Source organism: Canis lupus, chromosome 1 (genome assembly GCF_048164855.1).
Source record: "Canis lupus baileyi chromosome 1, mCanLup2.hap1, whole genome shotgun sequence".
Lineage (NCBI taxonomy): Eukaryota > Metazoa > Chordata > Mammalia > Carnivora > Canidae > Canis > Canis lupus.
Window position 1 is genome coordinate 11,917,838 of NC_132838.1, and position 16,412 is coordinate 11,934,249.

Genomic DNA, 16,412 nt, shown 5'->3' on the forward strand with positions numbered 1-16,412 from the left:
CTGGGATCCAGGATCAAATGCCACATCGGGCTCCCTGCTTCTCCCTCTGCCTGTGTCTCTGCCTCTATCCCTCTGTGTCTCTCATGAATAAATAAATAAATCTTAAAAAAAAAAGAACAACCAGTACTGAGGAGATGAGCTAGTCCTGAATACCTGTAAATAGGTGGCAATATACCCTACATAGGATGTCTTTTCCTCTGAAATGTTACAAGTAGAAATCATCATCTTAGAACTGGGTGACGGGCACTGAGGGGGGCATTTGATGGGATGAGCACTGGGTGTTATGCTATATGTTAGCAAATCGAACTCCAATAAAAAATATATAAAAAGAGAAACCCAAATGAGAATAGCATTTGGTGAAACTGTTATCAATATTCCATTTTATATGGAATGATACATGGCAAATATGGCATATGGCAAAAATGACTACTGAAGCTGAGCATTTAAGTTCACATAATATTCCCTTCAAATTGGAACTTAGTTGAAATAACAGTGTTTTTAAAGAGATTACTATTAAAAAAAATAAAGAGATTACTATGTCTTGTGTAGAGAAAGAAGTAAATCATTGAGAAATGATAAAGGAAGTAGTTTCTTCATGTTTGTTGTTGTTTGTATTTTAACACAAGATTAAGCCTAAGTGTACAGAAGTAATACATATTATCATTGTTTCATGGAAATATTCTTTGGTGGTCTCATTTGTTTTCTCATTTAGGACTATTCTTGTCTTTAAGTTGATCTCTGTCAAGGATTTTCTTCCGGGAGATAGTACCATGAATTAGCAGAAACATGTCTCATTCTAAATTAATTAATTAATCTTGTTTGAAATAAAAAAAAAATCTTGGGATTTGGGTTCAATAAGTAAGTATTTTTAAACACTATCTGGGCAAAATGGGATAAGTGAAGCTGCATACATGTGAATCACACTTGATTTGAGTTTGTCCCAATAAGTGTACTTCTAATTTTTAAAATCTGTAGAAGGGGCCAAACTTTTCTCTATGGGTTTTGATATCCATTTAGTTCCAACAACACATGATGATGTAAATGAAGGAAATCCAGATATGTCTCCTCTTGCTATGTCATATTGCCTCATTCTCATACTCCTGAGTTTATTTTTGAGCTTTCTTCTCTTCTTCAGACTTAAACCTGGTCTGTATTTGTGTGGTGTGTGTGTGTGTGTAGGGGGGTGTACATGAATTTGAGAGCATGTGCATAAGGAAAAATAGTCACAAATTCTACTTTCCTTTCCAAGCTGGATGATCTTTTTTCAATGATATAAACAGAGATAATTTTTGCCTTCAATAGAAACAAAGAGGATTCCCTGTCTCTGCAGATCATAGAACAGATATTTCAACTTATTATCTTATGGGATGAGAAGGTGAAATAATAGTGTTTATTGGTACACTTAGTTTCTTTTACCCTGAATTCTGGTGCTTATTTTGCTGATCCTTAGTTCATATTTATTTTCTGTTTTCTCCCATATGATATTCCCTCCTTCAGAGCAACAAAATTTTTTTGCTAATTCCGAGAAAATTACCAGATAATTACTAACACTAGTTCCTCAATACATCTATTCGATTGGATCCCATACGATAAACAAATGAAAATATTAAATAGATGATTATATATTACTAAAAGTTGTATAGTGTTGAGTCATGGAATTCATTATTTGTAAGCAAAGTTTTATGCTATTCAGCAGGGTATATAGTTCCAAATGGTAAAATTGACGTTGACTTACACATCCTAATTCTCTCAGATGAAAACATTAATTTGAAAGAACTTATTTTGCCTCTTGAAGATTCAGCTTTTGCACTTCCTCCCCAAAACTCAAGATTTGGGGAAAAACTTTAAAATATTAGTTTAAAGTGAGGCAAGTCAATTTCAACATATTCGATAACTACCAGTCTATTCTTAGGTTTGTTTACTGAGTATATGTCTAGGACACCCAAGCCAATATGTCTTTGACCGGTTCATATTCTATGAAGAGAAAATTGACAATATTGAAAGTACCAGATGATCTAATGCACCGTAAATATTTTGGGCTTTGTTTGTTTTGTTATTTTATTTTTCTGGCTTTGATGGTATATTTAGATTGAGACAAAATTTACATTATCACTTTCATGTGTGTGATTAATAGAAGACGAGTGCAGAAGCAAATAGTTTTGAAAGATGTGTCTTCTTCAAGCACTGTAATAACATCCTGGTTGTATTTGAAGTGTCACTTTCTAGCAGTATTCTGCTTTTCCATCCACATTCATGACTAGCCTTTCTTTTTTTATTCCTCTAGTATTGAGCACCTCAAGGATACAGACAAATGATAGACAATGCTATAGAAATGCTATTTTCAAAATCTTATGATCATTTCATATAAATCACTGGACTGAATATATGAATTGTCTCCTCTGCCTCAGGAAATCCCCTTAATGGGGTGCGCGAGTGGCCCCGTCAGTTAAGCATCTCACTCTTGATTTTTGGCTCAGGTTATGATCTCATGGTCAAGATCAAGCCCCAGGTTGGGTTCCATGCTCAGCATGGAGTCTGCTTGAGATTCTCTTCCTCCTTCTCCCTCTACCCTTCCCACTCCTTCACTGCACCTCTCTCTCTGAAATAAATAAATAAATCTTAAAAAGCAAAGGAAAATCCCCTTAAAATACAATAGTGGGATCTTTAAAGAGATGACTCCACAAAAAAAAAAAAAAATGGAGAATATAAATGAAGAAAACAATAAAATATCAAAAATGCCAGTCAGGGGGGTGGGCAGTCACCTGAGTGGCTCAGTCAGTTGAGCATCTGACTCTTGGTTTTAGGTCAAGTCATGATCTCAGGTTGTAGAATCCAACCTCCGTCAAACTTCACCTTCAACATGGATCTGCTTGGGATTCTCTCTTCCACTGCTCAACTTTCTCTCTTTCTCTCTCTAAAAATAAATAAATAAATCTTTTAAAATATATCAAAAGTTGGGAGGCAATTTAATAGTGACAAGTGACCTAGCAGATGCAAGAAAGTAGAACTCTAAATTCATAGGGAAAAAGGTCAAGATGTTACCTCATTGAACAAGAAAACCCACAAGAGACTTAGGAATTAGTGGCCTCAGGTTTCCCTAAACTTGAGCTGAAATTATGCAGAAAGATAAGGCAAATATCTATGAAGGAATAGTTCAGAGCCTCAGATCCCTTGCCCCATTTGGCACTATGAAGTCACTTCTCAATACCCTGTCTGAGAACTAGCAGGTTTTTGTTACAAAACGCAAAAAACAGTCTATGGATTGAAGCTGCCAGGATAGATGAGCACGAACTTACCATACTGCACAGAGGGCAGTGAGTTTGTAGCTATCAGTTCTGTAAGATAGGCCAACAGGCTGGAGACCTAGGGAAGAGTTGATGTTGCCATTCTAGTCTGAAGGCAATCTGCTAGTAAAATCCCCTCTTCCTCCAGACATCAGTCTTTATTGTACTAACGCCTTCAACTGATTGATGAGGTCCACTCATGTTATGGGAGATAATCTACTTTACTCAACCTATATAGAACTATCTAGAATAATGTTTGACCACATATCTGGGTACCATGGCCTGGCCAAATTGACAAATAACCATTCACATAGGGTGACCTTTTCATTTTCAATATTGTCATATCTCATTGGTTTCTTGGGAAATTATTTAAGGCATTATTCTAAAAGGAAAAGATATTAAAAACAAAAGAAAGAGAAATGTAAATACTTAAAATGAGAGGTGATTGTCTTAGGTTTCTAATAATTGTGTAGCCAGTTTGTTTCAGGTTGCTTGCAGATAGGTATATTGTGAAACTGATGAAATTTATATTCACCAATATAAATTTAATATATTTACTAACTGGCAGCAAAATAATAGTATTAAAGTTGATGAAGACTTCTTGAGTACAAATTCATTTAGAAAATTCAAAATAAATATTTAAAGTCTTCATTTTTTCCTGGCATTTTATAAATGGTATTTTGTGTAAAATTTTAATCACTATTATGTATAGCAAAGCCAAGATTCATAAAAACATAACATAATAAACAATGTTAGTTTATTTAAGTTACTTTAACCTTGATTAATAGTAGAAAAATAAATCTCTAATAAATAAAAGGCAAAATGAAGAAAACATCAATACATCTTAGCCATGACTTTCAGCAGTACTGCATGTGAGAAAATACTTTGACATTTTGTATTTATTTTTATAAATGAATCTATACCTCTAGGCTGTTTTGAATTTGTCAGTAATTATTTTTTTTTCTAAATGAAAGTGTTATATGTATTATGGCACAAATCATTTTAATAAAGAAATGCATCTTATGTATATTAATAGTTCTTGTTCCTGAATATTCCATTAAATATAATCATGAATTAATTATAACTTATAATGGGGCTTGATAAAATACTAAGATCTCATAATCAAAAGTTAATTGCTTAGAAAAGTTTTAGTTCATTTTTTCTGTAGTTTTTAGAATATTATTTTGATACAGAATTTTCCACACTATAATTCCTATCCATTAATTTTTACTCTCTCATTTGGGATATTATTTTACATATCCAATAGTTCTTATAAGAACACACTTTTGACTATTTAAACACGATCATTGTGCCCAGCCCCAAATATTTATCTTCATTAGGCAAAATTTGTTTCTCATACGTAAACTTTTGGATTCTCACAATCCTGTTCATACTCTTTGGGGCACATTCTATGTTAGCCCAACACATTGCAACCTAAAATTCCAAGAATTAATTAATTCTCAATTCTGTTCGGTCTCTCTTACCATTGAGCATGCAGGGACTAGAGGCAACAACCCTCTGTGGACTCGAAAATCCACTATAAATTTTGACTCCCCCCAAATTTAACTAATAGTTTACTTTTGCTTGGAAGCCTTACTGATAACATTGTCTATTAATACACATTTTTATGTTGTATGTATTATATACTATGTTCTTATAATAAAGTAATCTTAAGAAAAGAAAATGTTATTCAAAAAATCATAAGGAAGAGAAAATCATGTATAGTACTGCACTGTATCACAAAAATCTACATATGAATATGGACTCATGCATTTGACCATGTGTTGGTCAAAAGTTAATTGTACACATATATGAATATATGTGCACACAGCTATCTATCATATATACATATAATGATATATAGTGTATATAATGTATCATCTCTCTTAAAAAAAAAAAAAAAGATTCCCAAAGTTCATATCCAGAGCTGGGGGATGGAGAAGACCTACAATGTGATCAAAGTTCACATGCCTACTAAGTGGTAGACCTGGGGCTCAGAGAAGATTATGGTTTGACCACATACCACTGTTGATTCTTACCTAAGTTTTGCTCACTGGCCCTATCACTTCTACTTTGAAATTGTGAGATACATGGTTTGTAAGACAATATGTTGTTCTTAAGATTGGACCCCTATATTCTCTATCCTCTCTTGGCCACCATCCAATGATGAGGTCAAACCTCTGTGGGCAGAACTGAAGAAGATGCATGCACATGTCATGCACACCAAAATGACTACAGTAACTCACTAATATGAGTCATTGATGGCTTATGCAGCATGCTTGTCAGTAGACATTAATGGCTATGGAATAACAGGGAACAAGAATTATTTAAGTCTACATAAAGTAAAATTTGTTGATATAGCTGAAGGATACTCATGATTTTACTTTTAGGATATTACTTCCTTTCTATAACACCAGTAATCAATGATAATGCACTATGGAGATGATCCTAGAGGCTTGGAAATGTAATGTCTCACCTTAAATAAGAATAAAAATATTAAGAACACCCTGGGCAGAGTGTGGAGAAAACGACCAAATAATTCAGAATGTGGACATGCAAGAATGGATCTGTTGTGTAAGAGAACCCAAAAGATGACTTTGTTCCTTGAGAAAGCCAAATGGCATTGTGTTCACTGAGCTTATAAGAATTTTGCTGGTTTTGTCTGCTGATTTTGTTGTTTAGTAGGTCAGCTATGGAACAATTCTGTAAGCCACAGCTGATGATAGGGATACTGTTGTGAAACTAAACTTCCCATTCCAGTGGGGATGATGAAATTCTTAAATAAAGGATATCACGTTGTATCATTTATATTTTAGAAACAAAGTGGATATAATTACTATAAAGATGAAATGGCTATCAGAGGTTAATAAATCATGGTGTTCTGAGAGGTAAAATAGATGAAAATATTTTAAAGAATTAAAGATTTGATTTCATCTTGAGAACAACTACATAAATGTTTCACTTGCTTGAAAAGCTTATATCTGTTTTGATTGCCTGCAGAAGTGTAACAGAGTTACTGCCATTCAAATATTAAAATTAAATCTACAACGAAGATAGAGGAGTAAATCCAATACAGAAAATAAACACACTTGATGGAATTGCTTTGTATTATTATAACGGTGTAGATCACTACTTGCTAAGATAAAATGTGATTGTAATTGTACAGTTGTCTGAAGGAATTTGACAATGTGTTCACGGGGTATTCAGCCTCAACTGTTTAGGAAAGGTATAGCAAGAAGACAAGGGAAGCAAAATACAGATGAAGAACATCAACGTGACAGTTTTGCCAGAGTACTAGTAATTTATACTATGTTTAAGTGAGGAAACTTCATGATATTCTATTTGGAAGTGGCTTTCTGGATATGACGCCAAAAGTGCAGGCAACAAGAAAAAATAAACAAATTTGATTATATTGAAATTAAAAAGTTTGTATATGAAAGGATACAATAGAGTGAAAAGACAACACACAAAATGGAGAAAATATTTATAAACCACGAATATGTAAAAATTATTATCAAGAACATATAAAGAACCTCACATCTCAATAGCTCACATAAAACTGTAAGAAAAAGGAGAAAAGGCTTGAAAGCCATTTCTTCAGAGAAGATATATAAGTGGCCAATAAACACATGAAAAGATGCTCAGTATCACTAATAATTTGGGAAATGCAAATTAAAACCACAATGAGATGCCACTTCACATTCATAAGTATCTTTTATCAAAAACAGAAAATAAGAAGCATTGCCAAGATGTGGAGAAATTGGAACTTTTGTATACTGTTGATGGGAAGACAAAATGATGAGGCTGTCATGGGATATAGTATGACAGTTCCTCAAAAAAAATTAAACATAGAATAACCATATGATTTCACTTCTGGCTGTATCTTCAAAATAACTGAAATCAGTGTATGATTAACGAGATATCTGCAAACCCATGTTGTTGCAGTGTTATTTGCAATTGCCAAAATGTGGAATTAATTAGTATCTATTGATACTTTAACAAAAATTACTATATACATGCAATTGCATACTTGCATAAATAGAGTGCATGAGTGCATAGCCAGTTACCCAATGTATATGCTGTATATGTAGTGTATACACATATGGATATATACATACACACATATAACACACAAATATACATACTCACACATATATAAGCACAAAGTCATATACATGTTGGATAAGCAAAAAGTCATCATAATTCAAGCATAGCTTCAATTGTTATTTCAGATATTAATTAGGTATAGTTACCTAATTAGATATAAATGCATATGTGTTATATATAGTTTTATAACTCAACATATGTATGTTGAGCTGTAGTTTGCACCTTTCCATATCAAAACTTAGCAAGAATTTGGACTTACCACTAGAGACAATATAAGTGGTTCTGACAGGGACAGGTAACCTTCATATTGATAGTGATTTCATACTTAAGGTAATTATGGATGCCATGCTACACCGTCAAGATTTCTCCTCTAAGACTAAGACATTTGTTTCTCTAGGTGCTGGAAGCAATGGTGTATCAAGGCTCTTAGCCAAATCATTCTGTGGGAATTTTTTCTGTTTTGTTCAAATTCATGTCTCCTTGTTAGGATAACCTGCATTCAATGATTAGTCAAGCAGAGCATACAAAGTCTCGGCCATTTTGCCTTTAGGTGGGGCAATTCTGAAGAGCTATACTATTTTATAGATCATCTGAAATCTTTGCTGCATCTACTGGGTTTTCAACAATTTCTCCCCTTCTAATTCCTTTACTGCTCCGTAGACGTTCATTACAAAGGAACTTCTCAATAAGCTTCCTGTACACACCATCTCCAAATGTTCTTTCTAGAGGATCCAACCAACCAAGATAAATGTTAATATCATGATTCTCTAGATGCTTCTACCACCATCTCCCATCTCTCCCAACTTCTTAATACATTTTCACGAAGAAATAGAAAGTTATCTAAAATACTAGAATGAACACTGGAAATTGATAAAACACAAAAACATTGACCAAAATCTAGGGGAAATTTTAATGAACTTCAATTTGAAATGATTAATTACAAAATATAATCCCACAAAACATCAAACAAAACAAGCAATAGGACTAGAAAAACGGACAGGTAAGACTTTGATTGTGAACCATTGTCCTCTTAACTCTAGCCCTAAAGAAGAGACAGATGAGAGCAACTTAGAAACTGCATTAGACTTAATTACAAGAAGATAGTGTCATTTTTTTCATTTTAGTCCCTTTTGAAGGAACTTGTTTTCCAGTTATTTGAAGATCAAAGATGCTGGTTGTTGTATAATTCCAGGGAAAGTAGTTGGAAAGGAAAGGAAGTGATATAAGGCTCTATGGGTTATGAAGTTAATTAATGACAAATACTGATGATAGAGATGGACACAAGCTCACCAATTTCTCCTCCCTCAAACAGTCAGCCAACACACAAATGACAATTAAAATCAAATATTTTATATCAGGTAAAATAATGATAAAAATATTTTTGTGTATGTTTACAATCAGTGTATTCTCAAATATTTTTTAAGATATGTAGTGAACTATGTTTATTTCCAGAAAGAGTTGGTGTAGACTTTCTGTTTGCAGCTGAGCCATGGACAATTTATTGAAAATCAAGAGAAAAGCTTTTTATAGTTGTTCCCATATGCTTACATATTTCATGCTTTTATTTGCATTTTATTTATGTTAACAGATGCTTGCCTTTAAATGTGTAGATCATTTGATACACTCGAAAAGGGCATTATTCCCACATTGCACTGGAGAATAGAAGCTCTTGAAATAATGGGTGCAACACAGTGATGCATCTTCACTTGTTTTAACTTTCTTAGTATTGTCTTTAGTTCTAACTTGGAGAACTAAAATTTAAGGTATGAGTAAATAAAAATGGCTTGTCAGTTGAACTGTGATATTAAATTTAATATTGGAGAGTGGTTACAGGAATATTTGCAGTGATTTTTGTTTGTTTGTTTGATTTTACTTTCCCTTCATGCAGCAGACCAACAGTATTTGTTGGGTGCCTTCAACTTAGACCAATATTGAAATATTTTTTCTATAATACAATGTTTAAGGAAAGTCAGTATCCAATTCTCTGAGCTAAAACTACATGTCATAAAAATTAAGGAATATATCATAAAAATTAAGTAATTGTAAATTGGACAAGGCCAGAAAATTGAAGATATCTTTGTTTTGAGGAATACTGTGAATTTATTAAAAAAAAATTATGAAGGGGGTCATTTATATCTCTAAGACTAGAGACATTATATGAGTGCTCCAAACATACCTCAGTGCCTGGTTATGATACACACTCAACCACTATCCTTCTTGGGCTTCTTGAAGAAAAGTACCTAGATTGATCAATATTTTTGAGAACATTTAAGCTCTATTCTTTTTGCAAATTTCAATTAAATAATGTTACCAACTAGAATCAGTATATTATACATTAGATCCTCAGACTTCATTCATTTTATAAATAAAACTTTGTACCTTTTTAACAACCTCTCCCTAATTCCCCTACCTCCCAGACTCTGGCCTACTCCATCTTTCTAGAAGTTGAACTTATTTATTTTTAATTTTTTTTTTTAGATTCTACATCTAAATGATACTATGTGGTATATATAGTATTTCTCTGTCCAGCATATTTCACTTAGCATAACTTGGTGTAACATCTTCAAGTTCCATCCTTTTGTTGCAAGTGGCAAGACTTACTTAATTTTTATGACTGAATAATATTCCATTGTATATTTATACACTTTATTTATCCATTTATCCATAGATGGACACTTAGATTGTTTCCATATATTGGCTATTGTGCATAGTGTTGCAATGAATATAGGAATGCTGGTATTTCTTGTAGATACTGATTTTATTGCCTTTGGCTACCCAGAAGTGAGGTTGCTGAATCATATGGTAGTTCTATTTCTTTAGGAACTTCCATGCTATTTTTCATAGTGACTGTGTCAATCTCCCACTATAAAAGTATTCCCTTTTCTACATCCTCACTAGCATTTATTATCTCTTATCTTTTTGATAATAGCCATTCTTAGCCAGTATGAAGTGATGTCTTATTGTAGATTTTTATTTGTGTTTCCCTGGTGATTAGTGATGTTGAACTAGGTGTTTTGGGAGCCTGTCCCCTCATTGAGAGTCTTAAAAGTTGAAGCCTGGATATGGAGTCCAAATCATCTACTCATTAAGGAGAAGCTAGGAACAAGGAGTTCCCTCCCAGTGACACAGCACTGTGTCAGCTCTGGGGTTTATGGAAAGTTGTGTCTCAGTCTTTCCTACTTTTCCAGATGAGCAATTTTTCTCATTCATGGGATGTATAGGAGGGGCTCAGTTAGATCCTAGAATCTCTTTCAGAAGGAATTCCATCTCATGTAGCTATACGTTTGGCATATTCCTGGGAGGAAGGGAGCCAAGAGTGTCTGTCACAATCCTGTTGACTCTTCATGTTATATCTAAGAGTACTTATTTAAATTAAGCTAAGAATTTACAACTTAAATTGTCTATTATCTATCTATCTATCTATCTATCTATCTATCATCTATCTATCTATCATTTATCATGTACCTATCTTCTTTGGAGGCCCAGACACTGTCATATATGTCTCTTTGAAAAAGCTGTCATATTCTCATGTAATCCTTTATTTTTCCCTGTAAGATAATTGGTCATGGTTCAGCTCTCACTCTTCCTGTGACCTGGTAGTGAATTACCACTTTATCTGGGTCAATCTTTACTAACTTGTTTTTAGTTTGCAAATACACTTGCTTGCATACATTTTTGTTGTAGTTTATTGTGTCAGAAGTTTGTGATATGTGACCAGTGTCATGATCAAAGCAGTTACTTGATAGTAACATTTCCATCTTTTTAGGTAGTAAAATCATGTCAAGGATTTTGGCTAGCCACATTTCTTCATACCATAACCAAGATGTTGAACACATTCATAGTCTACTCCAGATCCATGCAATATACCGAGTTCACAAGGCATCCTCTGGAAGTCACTAAGGTAAGAACAGAATGAAAACATGAATGAATAATATCTATATCACTTCATTTTGACATGAATGTTTTTACATAATTAATTCAATAAAATATAGTTGGGGTTATATTCTCCCTTTCTAAGAACCTCTAATAATACATGAAATACCAAATGAGAACATTTGTCACAGTAAAAATTAAGAAAATTAATGGAGTGACAGAGCTGTTAGCTGTCTGTCAAAATTCTTCACCCACCTCTCCATAATGGACACAGAGTTGGAATTCATTCCTCAGACACCCTTTCTTGCAGGTGTGACTATTTGACAAGGAAACAGTGTGGGCAGAAGTGTTTGTTTCTGATGAAGGACATTCATGTTCATAGCATGCCCCCTTCTCACATTCCTTTCCATTTTGCCTTCTGCAGCCCAGACATGGCCACTAATCCCCAGGAGAAGATGGAATAACCAGACAGAAGGGTCCTCAGTCTTTATCCACAAATGAAACAGAATTGCCCACAGACATAGAACATTCCCCCTGAAGCATTATGTGTAAGAAAAATGAACTGCTGTTAAGCCACTAACTTGCTTGAGTATCTCATGTTGAAGTAGGTTAGTACTCCTTCACTAATATAACAGAAAAACAGCAAATTATAGGATAAACAAACAGTAAATTATCTATTTATTTTTATTTTTTTAGATTTTTATTTATTTATGAGAGTCACACAGAGAGAGAGAGAGAGAGAGAGAGAGAGAGAGGCAGAGACACAGGCAGAGGGAGAAGCAGGCTCCATGCAGGGAGCCCGACGTGGGACTCGATCCCGGGACCCCAGGATCACGCCCCGAGGCTGAAGGCGGCGCCAAACCGCTGAGCCACCCAGGGATCCCGTAAATTATCTAATATGATTATATATGTCAAACAATAGTTTCATAAGCTTGATTCTGAGGTCACTGGGTGGAGTTAGTATTAGATGAAAGAACTGATTAATCATAAGGATGCACCAAGTACAGTTCTCTAGCACAGAGCCAATTTTTAAATGCAAATTTGATCATAAACACACATTTTTATTTTGATGTGTGCCAAAAATGTTCTATAGGAACACTATGGGTATTAAAACATGGGGGAGTCCCATTTAGCCTAGAGTGAACAATGAAAACCAGAATTTGATATGGCAACCAAAGTGAAAATATATAATATTACACTTGTAAATAAACTAAAAATAGCAGTCCTTGGAGTCCTCTGTGGGAAAAAGAAATGTAACACTTGAATATCATTAAAGTTCACACTAGGAAATCCAAATAGAAAAAAACTTTCTTAAGGAGTTTTTGATTACATGGTTTTCATCTGTTCCTTGTCAATATATTTTTTTCATAGTTCTCCGAAGAAGATTTCCCTATTCATGCTATTTGAGGAACTGGTTCCTGGAACCACCTTAAAATGATTTTACTGTAATTGTTCCCTTTTTCTCTTGTAAGATTCAATTTCATGTTTCATCTGCTTCCTCAATTTCCTGTTGTTAAATAGAAAAATGTATTCTGATCTTCTAAAAAATGCATAGAAATCGACTTAGCCAAATGGATAGTTTTGCAGGATACAATCCATTTATTAAGGGGAAAAAAAGAACCTGAAGAAACTGAAGATGTTAGTAACAATTTTTTAACTGCAGTGCTTTTGTATCACATTAAAGAAACTTAGGTAATTGAATAGGTTTATTTTATATTCTAGATTATGTCATTTCCTATGTTAATTACATGCTGAAGTGAACAATTTTGTAAATATTTTATCCAATAAGTGATCCATCAGATCATTTCTTCTAAAATTCAGGACACCTGGGTGGCTCAGTGGTTGAGCTCAGGTCCTGAACCCAGGGCTTCTCCCTCTGCCTGTATCTCTGCCTCTCTCTTTCTGAGTCTCAAATAAATAAATAAATAAATAAATAAATAAATAAATAAATTCTTAAAAAATTTCTTCTGAAATTTTAAGGCTAGTTATTATTTGTGTTCAATTATTTATATTCAATAATTCATAATAATAATAGGGATATACTTTCATTCCAGGTACACTCATAGGCATTTAGCACATAATACTCAAGCATCCCTGTCACAAATATGATGGAGAGTTAAGTTCCCAACTTCATAGTTAATAAAAGGCCGACTCAGACTTCAAGACCAAGAAATTTAACTTCTGAGCCCTTGATTTTAAACACCCCCCCTTGAGATTTCCCCAAACCTTATTGATCTAGTATGAGGCAAATCACTTTACACAAAGGGAAATTAAGACTGAAAAAAATATATGACTTAGTTAAGAATAAGCAAAATTAAATAATGGTTTCTTTCCTTCTCAGGGCATTTCAGTAGGTCTCAGGATCCCACAATATAATTTTAAAGTTCAGTATCCCTTTATTTAACAAAATATTTTAATAATAAAAAAATAAATAAAATAGTCATTAACATCTGCTTAGTGAAATGCAGTATGACAGATAGGATTGAAGTATAAATATGATCTAACAGCAATATTTGCATGAAAGAACTACAGTTTACCATAAAAATATGCAGTGTGGGTGTCTTAAGTTAAAGGGATTTTTAAAAATGGCATCTAGCAATCCCCATTTCACACAGTGAGTCCACAGAAAAAGCTTCATTAGTAAGATTGCATTCCAAATTATAAATGACTACACACTACATCATGTCCAGACTTGTGCATGTTTGTCTGTTGCTCAGCGTTTTCATTTATAGGTGACCAACTCAAGACTTTGATAGAAACAAGCAAAACATATTACCACGAAAAATTTAGGAAATTTCTTGGTGTTGACATAATATTTCCCTGGTCAATGTCTTTTATCCTACCCGGGAAGTGCAGGAGAGATCGGTCCAATGCCTAAACAGACAGCTTGCTGGAGATGGGCAGACAATAAATCTAGGGCACTGGGGTAACTCAGTCGGTTCAGCATCTGTCTTCTGTTCAGATCTTGATCCCTGAGTCCTGGGATCCAGCCCCACATCAGGCTCCCTGCTCAGTGGGGAGTCTGCTTATCCCTCGCCCTCAGTCCCTTCCCCAATTTCCCTTCTCTTGTGCTCTCTCACGCTATCTCTTCTCAAATAAATAAATAAAATCTTTTTTAAGAAAAAAGCACCACACTATCCACATGATTCTTTTTTTTTAATATATTTTTTTAATTTTTATTTATTTATGATAGTCACACAGAGAGAGAGAGAGAGGCAGAGACATAGGCAGAGGGAGAAGCAGGCTCCATGCACCGGGAGCACGATGTGGGATTCGATCCCGGGTCTCCAGGATCACGCCCTGGCCCAAAGGCAGGCGCCGAACCGCTGCGCCACCCAGGGATCCCTATCCACATGATTCTATTTTAACCTGACTTGTTGGAACATTCCACTTCCATTCAACAGGTGAACAGGTTGAAAGAGTTGCAATATTCTCAACTTTTCCAAGATGTATGCCTCTAATTCTGTCTGTATATCCGTTTAAGAGTCACCCCCCTCTGCAAACTAACTGCTCATATGTATGGGTCCAGGGGAAGGACTGTATAACGGACATCTGGCTGACGTTTCGGTTGGAGTAAGTGAGTTAATTGGCCTGTCAGTTAATAATCCTTAGAAGACATTTTAACTATTTGCAGCTCTGTGTAGGATGTAGGGTTGTTAATGTTTTTGTTGTTGTTATTGTTGTTTTTAGCTTAGCCAGTGTCCCCTCTGCCCATTACCAAAGCCATACAAACATTCACCCTCCATAGCCTGTTATTCTATGTTAAGACATCTTGTTTTAAATTGTTTTCTAAAATCAATATTGAAGCCACTGTGGTGTTGGAGGGTGCCCCTGGCAATAATATATAAAAGATGGATGGGGGGGGTCGGTGCACCTGGGTGGCTTAGTTGGTTAAGTGTCTGCTTTCAGGTCATGATCTCAGGGTCCTGGGATCCAGCAGCATCAGGCTCCCTGCTCAGCAGAGAGTCAGCATGCTTGCCCCTCTTTCCCACTCATGCTCACTCTCTTAAATAGATACGTAAAATTATAAATAAAAAAACAAACAAACAAAGCCTAAGGTCTCAGGTACTTGGATAGATGGGCTTTCTTGTGCCCAGGACTCTGCTACAGGGAACCTTCAGGGAAGTCCACTAGAGCAGCACTCGTCCCTGTCACAACTGCTTCTCTTTTTAACACACCACCTGCCTCTTTAACTATCTAAAAATAAAATGGGGGGAAGGAGAGAATTCATCATGTTAACATGAATTCCACCCACATATATTCCCTGAGACGTCATCATATAGATCCCAGCATGCCTCCCAAATCATCCTCTTTAGTCATGGCAGGAGCTTAAGCTTCTGTGGGCTGTCATCATCCGATGAATTTGTATGCCCATGTTGTTAGGCAATACATCAATTGGATGCCATCCCCAGTGTCTCTCTGACCTTCCCAAATCATCCACTGTTCACTCTCACACTCACAGTCTCTCATTTGCAAAATTAGCTCTCACTGTATTACTTCTTTCTCATAGCCCTACAAAATGCCTTTTTATTATCCTCCGTGTTACATCCTATGCACCATGTACCAAAGGACATAGGGTCAATGTCCTACTGGTCTTCTGTGGTGTTTCAAGTGACTACATGTATTTCCTGTGCCCCCCCCCATACACACACACACACACACACACACACACACACACACACGTCTGGCCATATGCTGCTACCCCTCCTAGGAAGAATGATGTTTGCTGTATCAAAGATGGTAATTTTCTGTGGGTGGAAATTGACTTGATGTTTTTAAACTTTCCTTTGTCTTTTTCTTTATTCCTGATTTCCTAAATTTCCTAATAATCAACATTTTTCTCTCACAAAATCAATGCATTTATATTCTTTCAAAAATAGACCTAGTACAAACAAGCTAAATGATTAACTATGTTGTCCTTATATGTGCTCTTGAGCTCACTGGGTGCAATTTTTCATTCTGTTTTGAACATTCATTGAACAAATGAATGTTAATAGGCACAATGAAAATAAAGATTAATTGTTTTAAAACTTACTGAATCTTCGGGGAATTCACAAGTCCTGTTGATTGATCCTATGTGCTCTTTCTAAAGTTCAAAATGTAAAAGAGCCTGGCCACATTTGAAAGCTTTTTTCCCCCAATCTAATA

The 16,412-nt window shown here is 34.9% G+C and overlaps 1 long non-coding RNA gene across 5 annotated transcripts in view; it reads right to left on the reverse strand.

Moving 5' to 3' along the window:
• Positions 1-2,177: 2,177 nt before the first annotated feature.
• LOC140630498 (uncharacterized) overlaps positions 2,178-16,412 on the reverse strand; it is a 105,317-nt gene continuing 91,082 nt past the window's right edge. For 4 of the 5 annotated variants that reach the window (XR_012028253.1, XR_012028254.1, XR_012028257.1 and 1 more), the window contains one exon: positions 8,351-11,287. This is a non-coding gene — a long non-coding RNA (uncharacterized lncRNA). Of the gene's footprint in view, positions 2,295-2,762; positions 2,915-8,350; positions 11,288-16,412 lie in introns of those variants that run through there. The other variant, XR_012028263.1, reaches the window with a different exon arrangement.